At 40.2% G+C, this 16,430-nt stretch overlaps 1 protein-coding gene and 1 pseudogene across 5 annotated transcripts in view; one reads left to right on the top strand and one right to left on the bottom strand.

Moving 5' to 3' along the window:
• The window catches only part of LOC149084318 (E3 ubiquitin-protein ligase RNF4-like), a 70,747-nt gene that overhangs the window by 40,821 nt on the left and 13,496 nt on the right, over positions 1–16,430 (bottom strand). The window lies entirely within an intron of this gene.
• On the top strand, positions 5,957–7,140 carry LOC149084319 (uncharacterized; annotated as a pseudogene).

Here is a 16,430-nt window from a genome sequence, read left to right as displayed (position 1 = left end):
ACTTAGCGCTCTGCTAAGCGAACATCAGGATGTCTTCAAACCAGGGGGAGAGCCTAGTTCATTCGTTCAACATCATAACAACACTGGTAATAGTTCACCAACACCTGTGTCTCAGTACCGAATGTCTCCAGCAAAAACCAAAAGGGGTCGCAAGCCTGTCCCGCCTGGACTCTTGAACATTCGAAGCCAGAGAGAAAGGGGACGCAAAAAGGTCGAGGCCTTGATAGAAACAACGGCTATGCCCGGAAAAGACGATGCAAAGAAACAAAGGGTCGCCGCAAACCCTCCGCTCGACGCCAGATATTTATTCAGATGTCACGTCTGCCAGTTCGTTCAGAAGAGTCAGTTTCAGAGACATGTTGACGAACAGAACACTCAAGAAACCATTCCATGTCCACAAAGTCACCAATTTCAAGCAGCTGCAAGGTCGTGTCCGCCAGTCTCTTGCAGGCTGCATACGTTGGCGGAATCTGCCAGTCCACATTCAGTCGGAAATTGCAGATCATAAAGCACGTCATGACCCACATCAACGAGGCGTACGCCGAGGAAACGACAGCATCATTGCCAGAATCGCGACAGCCGATTCGCGTCCAGGTGATCGTCTGTCAATACTGTGAGATGACCTTTGAGGACGAATCCGTCTTCGAGATCACGTAGAGTTCCACAAGACGAAAGAAAAAGACGAAAACCGTAGAAGCTCATTGCCGAGGCGCCAAAATTCTGCGGTGTCCCAGAGATCTCCATGTAGACATGATGTGGCTAGTACATCTTCATCTCAGGTATCACTTGGAGTGAATCATACATCAGCATTTCGACCTTGCAAGAACATTGCACAGACACCGGTGATGCCTATGCGGCGACGAGGCCGCCCTCCGAAAAAGTCGTAGATTGATCTATCTACAAGTCATCGTTCTCGTGAAGAATGAACTATATATATATATTATTTTTGAAAATATGTGATTTTTATTTATTTTTTATTTTTTGCCCTCCACTATTGAAATGTGTTCGTCAAATACTTTTGATTGTTTATATGCACCGTATTGTTTATGTTTGAAGACTTCCTGGTTTCATACCGAGACGGCTTCATGAAACCAGAGTCTGTAACGGTCAAGGCCGACCGTATTCACGAATATATGTGGCGCGCCCGAGATTCGCTCTCGTGGCAGTCGTGTTCAAGGGTGGTTCGAACGAAGTTGTTGTGATGTCGCCCACGCGGTGTGTATGTTGTCGTAAGTCGGATTTTTTTCCCCCCCCAGATGTAAATTTTCAGTCCCTTGAAAATAAAAATATAGTAGTTTCAACCCTACGAGGCTACATCATTAATTTTGGAATTATCTTTCATTAATTCTGTAATTTTTTCTTTCATTAATTCTGGATCACTCTTTCATTAATTCTGGAATCATATCATCGATACTGAAATTGTTTCTTTCATTTATTGTTTTAAACTCCTTTAAACAACTATGGATGCCATTAGAAAATAACGAAGATGCGCAGACATTCAACGCGTCACACGATCTTCCAAGGAATGATGTAGACCACTGACATCATACCAGTACTAGAGGGCGCTGAGGGCAACTGCCCCGGGTGGCAATTTTTATTTGAACACTTATAAAATTATCGAATTCCGAATTGGTGCTGGCGGCAAGGCAATACAAAAGTCCTAGTTATGGCCCTGCATCACATACTCCCTCCAGTAATATAAGCTCAATGGAATTTTAGCCATGATTCACCGATTGAAGCACGCAGCTTGCATTTGGCGGCATTTTTGCTTGGCACACTCAGCAACCAATCTTGATATAAGGGATTTTTCAACCACAAATAGTTAAAAGTACACACACTTGCTACTCATTTTTTGTTTTCTATCTTTAAAGAACCTTGTACAAACGCTTCACATCACTTCTAAATAAATATTTTGTTGGGCGGAGATACGGGGGGGGGGGGGGGTCCCTCAGCGTGAAAGGTGAAGTTTGCTGATCTAATGTATATATGCATATATGAATTGACATCATCGTGCCCCCCCCCCCAGACTTCCAAGTCAATCTCCGTCTATGGTTGACAATAATCAGAGGAAGCTTCGCTCACTTATGGATCAACAGGCTGAAATTATTTTGGCAAAAATTATGAAACTTTTTTTTCTAAGATATTGATTTCTCAAGTCCTCCAGAAAAAATAACTAGTACAAAAGTTCAATGACTTCCAACGACTCCAAGTATGTCTACATACGATCACAAGATACATGCTACTGAGGGCGCCAGCACATAAAAGCCGGGTTTTCCTAGAAGTGGGTTGTCGCAATACCTTCCAGAGGAAAAAGGACTTCTACTCTAGAAGGAGGTATTGGTTGTTAGGGGCTAGAGCGTGGCAACTGAGCTGAAGAAAAAAAACAATGATCGGAAGTTCATTTTGAACTCTAGCTTTTATTCCATAAAAGTTACAAGGGAAAAAAACAAGATCATTTACGATCATAAAACAAAATAAATAAAACTGCCGACAAATAACAACCGACAATCTCAGGGAGAAAAAAAGCAATCCCGACATACACGCGGAAAAAAAAACAGACTACAGTATAAAGCCGAGCTCCCGTGAGGGTGAGAGCACGCCGCCAGTGATTTACATATTGTGTCGAGCCGAGCAGTTCCACATGCACAGAGAATAAAAAGGGGGAAAACATTCCAACATAGGTTTTTGGCGCCACATTAACCGAACTGGATCATTTTGTGTCGACAGAAATGTGGTACATAATCACACTACGCGTTTGTGTATTCCTACCGTGGCGTATCAGCTACTCTGTCATCTGCATGCTCCGGTTTGAAGGGAAGTGAAAGAAAACAAAAATGAAGAGAAGATCTGTAAAACGAGTGGCGCACAACGCATTTGACTCCTCCAGAAGCAGTCGGCCAATCACGCCCGAGGTAAAACACTACCGTGAGACTTGTTGCACTCTCTAGGAAAACAGTCAAACTTGTTTTCATATTATTGGTGAGTGGACGGCGTGCACGCTGGGCGATTCACTTTGCACGCGGCACAGAAAACCTGCTTCTACAAAAACCCGGCTTAAGAATAATGGTAAAAAACATGCTTTAAATCCAATTATCCAGGGTTACGAAGTAAAAAAAAAAGTGGCAAAAACTATTTCAGAAAACACAAATTTTTCAAGGAATCTCACAGAATTTTTTTAAAAAAATTTCTTTTTCAAGGACTCATGGATTTTCAAGGCCTTGAAAATGAACTTTTTTTTTCAAGAGCTTTTCAAGGTTTTCAAGGACCGTACGAACCATGCATTATTTTTTGCAAAATAATTTTTTTTTATTATGGGAAATAAAAATTTGAAATACGTACCTGCTTCTTTAGTTTTTTCCGGAAACAAGAGAATTCTCCCACTGCACGCAAGCCAGTTTTTACATATGTGAAAAAAATCAACAAAAATGATAACAAAAGTAACAATAGAACAAACAAATGTAACTTAGGCGATGCTCCAAGAAAGAAATTAGGCTCTTATAAGGACCTTTTGAAAATTAAATATAAGATAAAGGATGAATTTTAAAAACAAGATGAATATGAAAGAACGGGTGAACTGTGAGAAATAAGAATGGTAGTGAAGGTGGAGGAAATTCCTTGTTGTAGTTAACCTTTCCTGCCACTGATAGCACCACTTTAACTTTTTAATGAGCTTTCATCACGCTATGCTGACGTAACACTGTATACTCTCTGTGCGAGAGGGGCAGTGCTAATGCTCCTTTAGCCGTAACGTTTAGGACCGTAACAGCAACCTTCACGGTGGTAGAAGAGTGTCTTACCACCACGCCACTTGGACATCTATCTGAACTGGTTCTGGGAGGTCGAGCTTCAGAGAAAGCGGATTCACTATTCAAAATTAAGTAAAAATATGTTTAGCATTTCATTTATGATGGAAATGGTGACTTTTGTTTGAAAACATTCCTATTTCTTGAAAAAAGTTAGATAATTTAGAGTAATACGCGAGGGGGGGGGGACAATTATTGTTCACAATTTAATGATACCAGTTTTGGCTACCACAGAGATTTCCCATTCAGTGTAGAGATTGCCACTAGCAACAAGAAATGTGTATTGAATTTGAACACAAAAATAGAGTTCATAGAGGCATAAAAAAGCAAAATTTAAGTGTTACAGATATACAGAATCTTTCTTTCACAAACATTGGTTATTGATCTCATTGTCACTGTTTTTTTAAAAAGGTATGAAATTTCTCAATTCGCATTTTAAATACAGTGAAACCTCACTACAACGATATCTTTTACTACAATAAATGCCTCTATAACAATATTTTTAGGAGATTTCTGAAACCGCTAATGTTATTTTTTTATATTTTACTCAAAATTGTTTTGAATTAAATTTTAACTTCGTTTCATCACCTGTTTTCCTTCTTCTGAAGGCATCTAATGACATCAATATGTTGCACTAAAAAATCACCAAAAGCTAAAGGAAGTTATTGTTACTTTCTATGTAAGACACAAAAGCGAAATGCTGTAAACTTCTTTATATACAAATACAATGCCACAACAGGCAAAATGCCCAACGAGGTGGCTGATTACATGGCCAATGTATTTTAGTGAATTTTTATAATATAGCAGAACGTTTTACATTGAAGTTTAACTATTAGCACATTTTAAATATGAAATTTCAAAAGGTATAGTTATTTGAAACAGCAAACAGCTAGTGGTTGTGTACAAAACACATTGTCTTCACGCTGTCTTAAAAAAATTACTTTTGTGATATTTTCTTAAATACTGGTGGTGGTGGATGATTAGTAAGTACATATAACTATGCCGATAGCTTAAAAGTATTATTACTAGTATTATCAGCATGAATGAAAGAAAATAATTCCTTTGTTACCCTTATTTGAAAATCAACCTTCATAGCCATCTATATTTGAAAAAACGAACTTGCATCAAAAAGCTCTTTTAAATTCCGAAATCTGTTAATTTAATCAAAGATTCAATCGTTAGATAATCAAAGTACTTTCCTTCAAGATGAATTACAGAAAATGTTCAGCTGAAGTATGTGATGTTAAAGTATTGAAATGCACGAAATGTTTGGAATTGTTTCATTCAATTTGCATTGGAAGTTCTTAGGCAGCTTTCCGTAAAATGAAACAAAATAATTGCATATGTAAAAGTTGCGAAGATGAGGAATCTGAGAATGAAAAACCCTCTAACGTGACAAATGCTTTGAAGAAATTTAAGCAGGAGATATAAAACATTGATGCATGAATGAATGAAGGCCAGGGTCTCTGCCACCGGACTTATCCCGTTACCGAGATCTCTTCCAGCCCAGCTTCGTGGCAGAGTCTGGAACAAAGTGAGTTCACCTAACAGCCTGAGTGTGCAGCTAGTGTTGTGTATGATATTTCAGTGCTGCCATCTATACTTCAAATTGTGAGTGAAGTGTAATGATTGAATATTTGTAACGTTGTAAGCCTGTTGCTCTCTGTGGCGAGACTTTTTAACGGCGAGATCGGCTCACATTCGCGCCTTGAAGTTGGGAACCACAGAAAACCAACTACAGAAACATTGATGCAGAATTCAGTTGCTAGCATCCATATGACTATGGAAGGATTTAAGAGAGATATAATGGACATCACTAAAAGTTTGAGTTATCATATTGAATTACTAAAAGATGATAGGATGAAATGTCTAAGTGAAGAGATCTCATCTTAGAAATGAAAAAATGAAGTTGAAGAGTGAAAATGTACAACTTCATAAAAATATTGTGGAAATTCAAGAATCTGTGGCGTCGCCGCCGACGTGTGGGAAAAGAAAGCCACTTCCTCAGAGCGAGGATTGATGTACGCGCTCAAAGCGCCATCAGGTGATTATTCTAGTTATTGCGCAGTTCGTTTCTCGTCATGTATATAGGATGTTGTGTGAAATAAAGTCCGTCCCTTGTGTAAGATATGTCTCTGTAACTACACGCAACCGATGCCTCTCATAATTCCCGATATTGGTGACCTTGGAAAGTCTGATCATCAGTTGAGACATTATATCTAAAAAAAGAAACAGCGGACGCATCTCAACGGAAACAACACGTGCTGTTGAACATTCTCGCCCACGCAAAAGCGAAAGCATGGCGGACGTGGCAGCGGTAAAGATACCACCGTACAATTTCGCCGATCCTACACTGTGGTTCTTGATGTGCGAATCAACTTTCGAACTGGGGATTCCGAAACCGGTAACGGACAGTCGCACAAAATTCAACTACATAGTGGCCCATCTACCACCGGAAGCAGCTTCCGTCATCCGCGATGTCATCACGAATCCAACGGCAACAGATCCCTACGGACACGTGAAATCGGAATTAATCAAGCGCAGTGGTGAATCGTCACAGCAAGAGATACGGAAACTTCTCACTGGGGAGCAACTCGGTGATCGTCGTCCAAGTGAACTTTTGCGCGTCATGCGGCGTCGCGCGGAATCACACAGCGTTCCGGACGAGCTCATGTTGGAACTGTTTCTTCAGCATTTGCCAACATCTGTGCAATCTATCCTGGCTGCAGTCACACCACTAACGTTGGACAAAGCGGCCGAAATCGCCGATCGCGTCATGGACGTAGCACCACAAGCGGTAAGTGCCTGTTCTAACTCTTCCGCGAATTCCATCGAGGAACGTTTGTTGTCGGAAATCGAAAAGCTCCATGTGCGAATCGACGAGATTTCCTGAGGGCGAAGTCGTAGCCCGTACCGAAATCGCTACCCGCGACAGCGTAGCAGATCGAAAAATCGCGACGAGTGTTGGTATCATCGACGATTCGGCACCGATGCCAAGAAATGTGTCTCTCCCTGCAAATATTCGGGAAACGAACTCAGCAAAGAGTAGAGGCGACTTGCTCTTTGCCATCTACGTCACGTCGCCTGTTTGTGAAAGACATGAAAACGAATCTATCTTTCCTCGTTGATACGGGCAGTGATGTTTCGATCTTGCCGGCAAGCCTTTCTCAGCGCAAACAACGGCCTGTTCAAGCGTTCGCAGCCGCGAATTCATCATCCATCGAGGTGTACGGCCAACGTATTCTTTCCGTGGATTTCGGCTTGAGACGAAATTTTTCCTGGCCATTTTACATCGCCAATGTGTCAACTCCTATACTGGGTGCGAATTTCCTTCATTATTTCGACTTAGTCCCGGACCTTCGCAACAAGTTCCTACGTGACTTGAAAACGAAATTGAAACGTCCCGGACGCGTCTCAAACGCAACGTGCATTCATTCGGTGAAAACGATTACCGGTGACTCGGCGTATCACAAGCTGATTTCTGAATTCCCGGAGATCACTAAACTTCCTAATCCAAATGCACCAGTAAAGCACAACACCATCCATCATATATCCACAAAAGGACCGCCTGTGGTGGCGAAACCTCGTAGGTTAGCTCCAGACAGATTAAAAATAGCGAAATCGGAATTTCACAACATGCTGCAACTGGGGCATTTGAGACCTTCGAGGAGTAATTACGCCTCACCACTTCATATGGTACCAAAAAAGGGTACCTTGGAATTTCGACCGGTCGGAGATTTCCGTGCCTTAAATGCACAAACGTTAAAAGACAAATATCCCATTCCTTGCATTGCTGATTTCACTGCTGAACTGCATGGTACTAAAATTTTCAGCCATGTGGATCTCATAAAAGCCTATCATCAGATCCCAATAAATCCTGATGACATCCACAAAACAGCAATATGCACACCTTTCGGATTGTTTGAGAGCACCAGGATGCAATTCGGATTGTGCAACGCTTCTGCAACCTTCCAGCGATTCATCGATGAAGTGACCAGAGGACTTCCTGGAGTTTACGCATTCGTCGACGACATCCTGATTGCATCAAAAGATCCTGATGAACACATCCATCATCTCAAGACTCTCTTCAACAGACTTCAAGAATATGGACTCTGCGTCAACGTCTCCAAGTGCAACTTCGGTAAAGAAACCATCGACTTCCTTGGATTCCGGCTATCTACAAGCGGCATCGAACCTCTGACAGATCGAGTTCAGTGTATCTTGGATTATCCACAGCCAACGACCTTGACACAACTTCGAAGATTTCTCGGTATGTACAATTTTTATCGACGTTTCATTCCGAAAGCTGCCGATTTGTTACATCCGTTAATAAAATTTCTCGAAGGTCATAAAAATAAAAAATCACCTCGTTCTGCTCGTGCCAACGACCAACTCGCGTGGACCGATGAAGCAACAAAGTCGTTCACTTTGGCCAAAGATGCCATGGCAAATGCCACACTCCTGAGACATCCACTTCCTGGAGCTAAATTAAGTGTTTGGGTAGATGCTTCAGATGTCGCAGTGGGTGGTGCTCTCATGCAATTAGCCGACAAATGGGAACCCATCGCATTCTTCTCTATGAAATTGTCCAAAAGTCAAAACAAATGGTCCGCATACGACCGAGAACTATTTGCAATTTATTCATCTATAAAAAAATTCAAGCATATGCTCGAAGGCAGGGAGTTCATTATCTACACAGATCAGAGGCCCCTAATTTATGCCTTCAAGCAAAATCCAAACAAATGTTCGCCGCGACAGCTTCGTCATTTGGACTTGATATCCCAGTATTCAACCGATATCCGTCACGTCCAGGGCTCTCAAAATTATGTCGCAGATGCACTGTCAAGAATCGAAATCGACGCAATAACTGGTTCTAAGGACATTAATTTCAAAGAATTCGGGGAATTTCAATCAAGCGACCCGGAACTGAAAGAAATTTTGAAGGGTAACAACACATCTCTACAGCTGGAACTGAAGCCATGTCATCTAACAGATGGTGAATTATGGTGTGACATTTCAACTGGCTCACCCAGACCTTTCGTTCCAGACTCGTATCGAAAGCTGATTTTTGACCACCTTCACAATCTATCGCATCCCGGAATCGCTGTAACAAAAAACCTCATTTGCTCACGATATGTGTGGCCAAACATGAACAAAAACATCACAGCTTGGGTACGCTGCTGCCAATCATGCCAGCGATCGAAAATCCAGAGGCACACAAAAGCACCTCTGAGCACCTTCGCACTTCCCGACGCTCGTTTTTCACATGTGCACATTGACATTATAGGCCCTTATCCACCATCAAACGGGAACATCTACTGTCTTACCATGATAGACAGATTTACAAGATGGCCCGAAGTAACACCGATACCGGACATACGCGCCGAAACCATCTGCAAAGCATTCTTTGATTCATGGATCAGTCGTTTTGGGTGTCCCTCAACAGTGACCACAGATCGTGGAACTCAATTTGAATCTCATCTCTTCCAGCAGCTCGCAGCACTACTAGGAACAGATCGCATACGAACCACTGCATATCATCCAATTGCCAATGGTCTGGTCGAGCGATTTCATCGCACCCTAAAAAGTGCCATCATTGCTCACGACAATACCAAATGGTCAGAATCGCTTCCGATAGTCCTCCTGGGTCTACGATCCGCTTTCAAGGAGGATCTTCAAGCTACCTGTGCCGAACTGGTGTATGGAACCACTATTAGATTGCCATCTGACCTACTTTCAGATGAGGTGTCCAAATCTACACCATACGCTACCTATGCATCAATGCTGTCTTCGCTCATGAGGAGTTTATCACCCGTATCTCCATCTCATAAGAATACTTTCAAGATTTATGTTCATCCTTCCTTAAAATCTTGTTCTCATGTGTTCTTACGCGTAGACAAAGTTCGACCTGCATTAAGCGCACCCTACACTGGACCATATCCTGTAGTGCGAAGGACCGACAAAGTTTTTGTAATCAAAGTAAATGGTAAATCTATCTCAGTGTCTATTGACAGAGTCAAACCTGCATTCGCCATGGATGACAGAGAACCACCTGCAGTCACCGAACTACCAAATGAGATCAGTTCTAAACAGGACTCCAAAAGTCCAGTGTCAACGACAGAAAAAACATTAACAACTCGTTATGGACGAAGAGTTCATTTCCCAGAACGATTTGTTTCGTATTTTTGATTGCATATGTTTTACACCCATTTATATTCTTGTGTTATGCCTTTACATTTTCGCATATGTGTACATATTATTTTCGCATTTCTCGCATAAGTGTTAATTTACATTATTTATTTTTTCAAATCATTGCAAACATGTTAACATCGTATATATTCGTATTTTTCATTCGTCTTAGCAAAATATTGAATTCTCAGCTGTCGCAAGTATTTATACACACATGCACATTGGTTATTATTTGTTATAATTTTGTATCGTCAATATGTGAATGTCAATCTTGTATTTCCTACATTAGCGTTCGCTCGCTCACTGGGGGGATAGTCTGTGGCGTCGCCGCCGACGTGTGGGAAAAGAAAGCCACTTCCTCAGAGCGAGGATTGGTGTACGCGCTCAAAGCGCCATCAGGTGATTATTCTAGTTATTGCGCAGTTCGTTTCTCGTCATGTATATAGGATGTTGTGTGAAATAAAGTCCGTCCCTTGTGTAAGATATGCCTCTCATAATTCCCGATAAATCTATCTCTGAAATTGAATATAGGAGCAGAGCCAATAACATTGAAATTAATGGTGTACCAGAGGAAGCCTATGAATGCCTGAGCCCACAGAGTACCTTCTTATTCAAAAGTGAAAGTCAAACCTATTATTGTAAAATTCAAGAAGTCATCTAAACCTATCTGGATTGACGCTGTTAAAAAACACCCAGCTTTAAAATCCAATGTCATCAGCCAGAATTTCATACCTCATCAATGAACATTTGACCAAGTATCTCAAGCAATTAGTCTTTGCTGTCAAAAAATTCAAGCAGGAAAAATATAGGTTTGCCTGGACCAGAGGTGGAAAGGTCTTCCTCAGATAGTCTGAAACATCCACTACACTTAGAATAAGAGACATTAGTGAATTAGAAAAACTGTGTGAACCATGGTTGATTTGTTAACTGAAAATTATATTGATATAGACCATGATGAAGTGGCTGGGTTGGATTCGCCTGTTTCTGGATTTCTAAACACTCGTAATATGGTATCTAATCTATCATTGCAATATACATATATTCTTTGTAATATAAGAAGTATGAGGAAAATTTGATAATTTTTTAGTTTACTTAAAATACATTAATGAAAATTTTGATATAATATGCTTTACTCAGATTTGGGTTAAAGAGAGTGAAGTAAATATATGTACATGATACCAGGGCATTATGGTTATTATAAACGCCGTGATTATAACCAATCTGGAGGTGTTTACATATTTATCAAAAATGGTATAAAAGTTGAATTGATGTCAAATCTGTTCCTAATGGCTGAAGTACTGACGTTGAAATTTTGTGAATTTAATATTTTCTCATTAATCTATATATCTCATAACTTCACCATTAATCAATTCAATAGGGAACTTCAAACATATTTGAATAAATATAGAAACTAAGATATGGTTATTATGGGTGATATGACTATAAATCTTTACAATAATGGTGTTAATGATTATCTGAATATTTTTATTTAAATGGTTTTCCCCATTTGAGAAATGTATCACGAGAATTGGAATTACAAATTCATCTGATGGTGACAATGTATTTTTCCACTTATTTAAAAATGCATTTCAATGAAAAATCGGAGTTTATGATTCAGGGATTTCTGATCATCTATTAATTGGTTTCATAAAAACATTTACCAAATAATAATGGTAATAATTTAATATATAAAAGAAAAATTCTGGATTTGCAATGAACTCTTTGATAATTTCATTAGAAATGTTAACTTTATACATGTCTTTGATGAAGCTCATAATGCCTATACACCTTTTTTAAACATCAATTTAAATTTTAATTTATTTACAAAAAATATATATTAAATCCAAAAATGAAACAACAATGATTGGATTACAAACGACTTGATCAAAATGATAAAGAAAAATTGTATATTAAACACCGCAAAAAACCATTTAGACTTGACTATAAAATTGATTATAAACAATACGAGGCTAATTTTAAAAAAATAAAGAAACATAAAGATGACTATTTTAAAGAGAAATTCACTATCTTAAGATCAAATAAAAGAGAATGTAAATTCATAAATAACTTTATAAATTTAATAAGAAAAATATCGCTACTAAATTATGATAATCCACAATAACTAGCTAACTCTTTTAATACCAATTATATTGATTGGGTGAAAAATGATATAAACAATTAAGAGAGCAATTTTACTCATATTGAAAATTCTAATATTAATTCATTTTTTCTTCGAGAAATTGATTTCACACACCTTGATAATTTAATTAAATCACTAAATAATAGAAAACCTGTGGGAAGTGATGGCTTAGCATCCAGAATGCTTAAGATTATCGTCACCACCCATCGGTTATATTGTTACGAACTATCGACGATAGATGGCGCGATTCGTTCGATGGCTCTCAGAAATATCGAAATCGGTTGATGCCGGTTTCGGTTTATCGGATAGGGATGCTATTGGCGGGAACATTCTAGAAAGTCCCGCCCCTCCAGACATTGGTTCAACCCCTCCGTATGGTAGTGCCGCCGACTAGGAAACTGTAAAATAGAATTTTGTGGAATGTTCTTTTTCTCGAAGTTTTTCAAGGGTTATAAATAGTGCGGCGCTCACAAGATGGCAGGCTAGACAGGCACAAGGAGATCCAGTCAGTTGTGTTTAAACTTTGCGAGAAAGTTGCTAGCTCTCTGATTAGTCTGTACATACGTGTAAATTGCTGTTCTGTAAATAAATCTGTGTCTGTCTGTTGAACCACTTCTTCTTTTGCAATCTCTAAGTCTAGTGGAAAATTATCCGCAACAATTTGGTGTCAGAAGTGGGATAATTCAAGACTTGCATGAAGACAAGGAAGATGGACATGGACGAGATGCAAGAACAGCTGAACCAGTTGATAAAATTTGTGGGCCAGATGGAATCGAACATTGTCGAAGAGATGAACAAATCCATCGCTGGAGTAAAGGAGGAAATCCTCACCTCCATTGCTGCCACGAATGAAAAGATCGAGGCCATGAAAGAAGATGTCATCACCTCCATTGCTGTCGTCAGAGATTCCATTGCCACCGTCAGAGAGCTGAAAGATCTGAAGAGTGCCAAGAACGATCGTGGGACCGAGAAAAATGAGAAAGACAAGTCGTTGGGAACCTGGAAAAGCCACGAAAAAGGCCATGCCGAGTGTATCAAGTCGCACAGATGCACGGAGGAGACTACAGGGTACACCTGAGAGGCGAGATCGATGGACTGCAGTGCAGGATGGTCATAGACACCGGAGCCAATGCGAGCATCGTCAGGACAGACCTGCCTCGGAAATTCCAGCAACGACTTCTCTACGTACCACCATCATTGACGCTACAGTCAGTCATGGAAGAGAAAATGACTGTGAGGAAAATTAAGTCTCACTGAAGTTCACCACAGTCACCTACCAACACACTGTCTTCGTGGCCAACATAAGGGATCCGTGCATCATCGAAGTGGACTTTTTGAGGAAACACAAGATTTTCCTTGGACATGAGGAATGAACAGTTGCACACTTCGAAGGAGTATCGCCTTGCTTGGGTGTAATAGTAACGAAGTACCTCCAAGGAAAGTGATGGACATTCCAGAAGCAGAAAAAGAGTGCATCGCTGATTCAGAGAAAACGAATGGCAGGACCGGAACTGTTCTCTCATGAGGGTCAGATGGCATGAAGAAGACGATCCAGCTTCGTAGAGAAAAAACACATGGAGATGCCGACGCCCTGACGAGAGGACCGGGTCCACAGATCCGTCGTCGTTGGCCCAAGGCAGAAGAGGAGTGCGGACCGGTGAACCCTCCAGTGAGACAGATAACATCTCAAGTCTCAAGTGACTATCCTTGGAGCGACGAGAACATCAGGAAGGCTCAACTAGAAGATCCCGACATACGGCCGATAATGGACTTGAAAGAATCCACCAGTAGTAAACCAGCATGGCAAGACGTCGTCTCTTCCAGTCCGAAGACTAAGAGATACTGGGCGCTATGGGACACTCTGGCGATGAGAAATGGCGTGCTGTACCGCAGATGGGAGTCGGAGGATAGAAAGACGTTCCGGTGGCAACTCGTCCTGCCAAGGAGCCGTGTAAAAGATGTGCTGAAAGAATTGCACGAAAGCCAGACCGGTGGACATTTCGGCGTGATTAAGACTCTCCAGAAGGTCAGCGAACGATTCTGTTGGGATAAATCCAGGACCGATGTGCAAGAGTGGTGCAAGAATTGCGACGCCTGCGCCACCTGCAAAGGAATCGCCCTGAACATCCTACGACCGCTACCGAGGACCTCCCACGTGAGCACCCGATACTCGGCATCGCTGATGGGACAGGACCTTCGCAAGCCAGGTGATCTGATGTTTCTGCGACCGATAGATGCTGCTCTTCTACCGGAAGAACACGTCCAGAGACTCCAGGAGCACCTCGAGAACATGCATCGAATCGCCAGAGACAGGATCAAAATCGGCTCCGAAAAGATGAAGAACCGCTACGGTGTGAGGGCCACGACTCATGACTTCAAGGAAGGGGACCTCATCTGGCTCTGGAACCCGAAGTGCTGGGAAGGACTGTGCCGAAACTTCAGACGTCATGGGAAGGACCCTACAGAGTCTTGAAGGGACTGAATGACGTCGTAGCTCGGATCCAGAAGACGATCCTCGAAGTGCAAAGTGGTCCACTTCAACAGACTGGCCTCTTACCACAGTGACAAACCGCCGAACGGAATTGTCGAGACGAACAATTCTTAGGGAGGGGCAATGTTACGAACTATCGACGATAGATGGAGCGATTCGTTTGATGGCCCTCAGAAATATCGAAATTGGTTGATGCCGGTTTCGGTTTATCGGATAGGGATGCTATTGACGGGAACATTCTAGAAAGTCCAGCCCCTCCAGACATTGGTTCAACCCCTCCGTACGGTAGCACCGCCAACTAGGAAACTGTAAAATAGAATTTTGTGGAATGTTCTTTTTCTCCGGGGTTATAAATAGTGCGGCGCTCACAAGATGGCAGGCTAGACAGGCACAAGGAGATTCAGTCAGTTGTGTTTAAACTTTGCGAGAAAGTTGCTAGCTCTCTGATTAGTCTGTACATACGTGAAAATTGCTGTTCTGTAAATAAATCTGTTTGTCCGTCGAACCGCTTCTTGTTTTGCAATCTCGAAGACTTGTGGAAAATTATCCGCAACAATACATATAATTCATCTGATCAAAAAATCTCTAAGTTGTCCCAGCGGAGAGACAAGATGACTTTTCTTTCCATGTTTATTTCAGCATAATATCCAGACAATAACTGTTTCCTTGACATCTCTAAGTACCGGAATTTTTTTTAATGAACTGAAAATCTATTTTCATACTCATATACAAAACGGGTAACAAAGAGTAGAGATGTAAAATTCTTGAGAATAATCTTTCTGAGAATATTCTCTGGTAGGACTATTATAAATATAACTCAAGAATATTCTTATAAGTTCTTGATAAGAATATTCTCTGGAAGGACTACTTTCATAAATTACTGGGGAATATTCTTATTCTGAAGTTAATAATAGTCCTTCCAGAGAATACTCTCGAATATTCTCTTCGATGAGAATACTCTTCAGTTACAGAAATCTTTCCAGAGATTATTATCAAGAATATATGTAATAACATATATAATAAATAATCTCGATAAATAACTTGAGAATAATTGTTATTTTTGTTAAGAACATTCTCTAGTAAATACTAATAGTAGTCCTTTGAGAGAATATTCTCTGTCCCAGTCTCTCTTCCCGTCAAGAAGATGGGCATTTGAAGTTTGTAGACCACAATATTAAAGTTTGAAAGCAAGAAAATTAAACCAACAGGGCTGAATTTCACAACTTTTAGAGAAATGTGAGTGATACAGAATTTAAGTGTATGTGCATTGAAGAGAACAGTTCTGTATCTTAGAATGAAGGTGATTATATAAGAATAGCTTCCTTTATCAAACAACTTTAGTTTAATTTCTTTTGTTGTGAACTTATTTCTGAAAATTTATCTAATTTTAAAATAATTTTTTTAAGGTTTTAATCTAAAGGTTTTTTCTAAAAATCTTTATAACCAAACTTTTAAAACCTCTCATCATGACCCGGAAAATATTCTGAGAATATTCTCGAACTAAAAGTTGTCATTGGGGGGGGGGGGGGGGGGTAATTATACCAAAAATTCTTATTAAATTAATTCTTATACCAAAAGTAATGAAAACTGTTTATATTGTGAAATATAAATCAAAGTTAGTAAAAAAATTTAAATTATTTAAAAGAAAATGAAAAATTCTTGATTATTCTCCAATTTTTACATCCAGGAGAATATTCTCAGAATATTCTCGTTCTCCAAGTAACCTCACATCTCTAACAAAGAGTATCTGAACTCTACAGACCTATCTCAATATTACCCGTTATGTTGAAATTAATAGAAAAATGAA

This window comes from Pholcus phalangioides, unplaced genomic scaffold (genome assembly GCF_987345545.1).
Source record: "Pholcus phalangioides strain wild (caught in Gottingen) unplaced genomic scaffold, Ppha-v1.0 ptg000008l_1, whole genome shotgun sequence".
Lineage (NCBI taxonomy): Eukaryota > Metazoa > Arthropoda > Arachnida > Araneae > Pholcidae > Pholcus > Pholcus phalangioides.
Note: the sequence above shows the minus strand (reverse complement) of the source record. Positions and strands in the feature narration are given on the sequence as shown.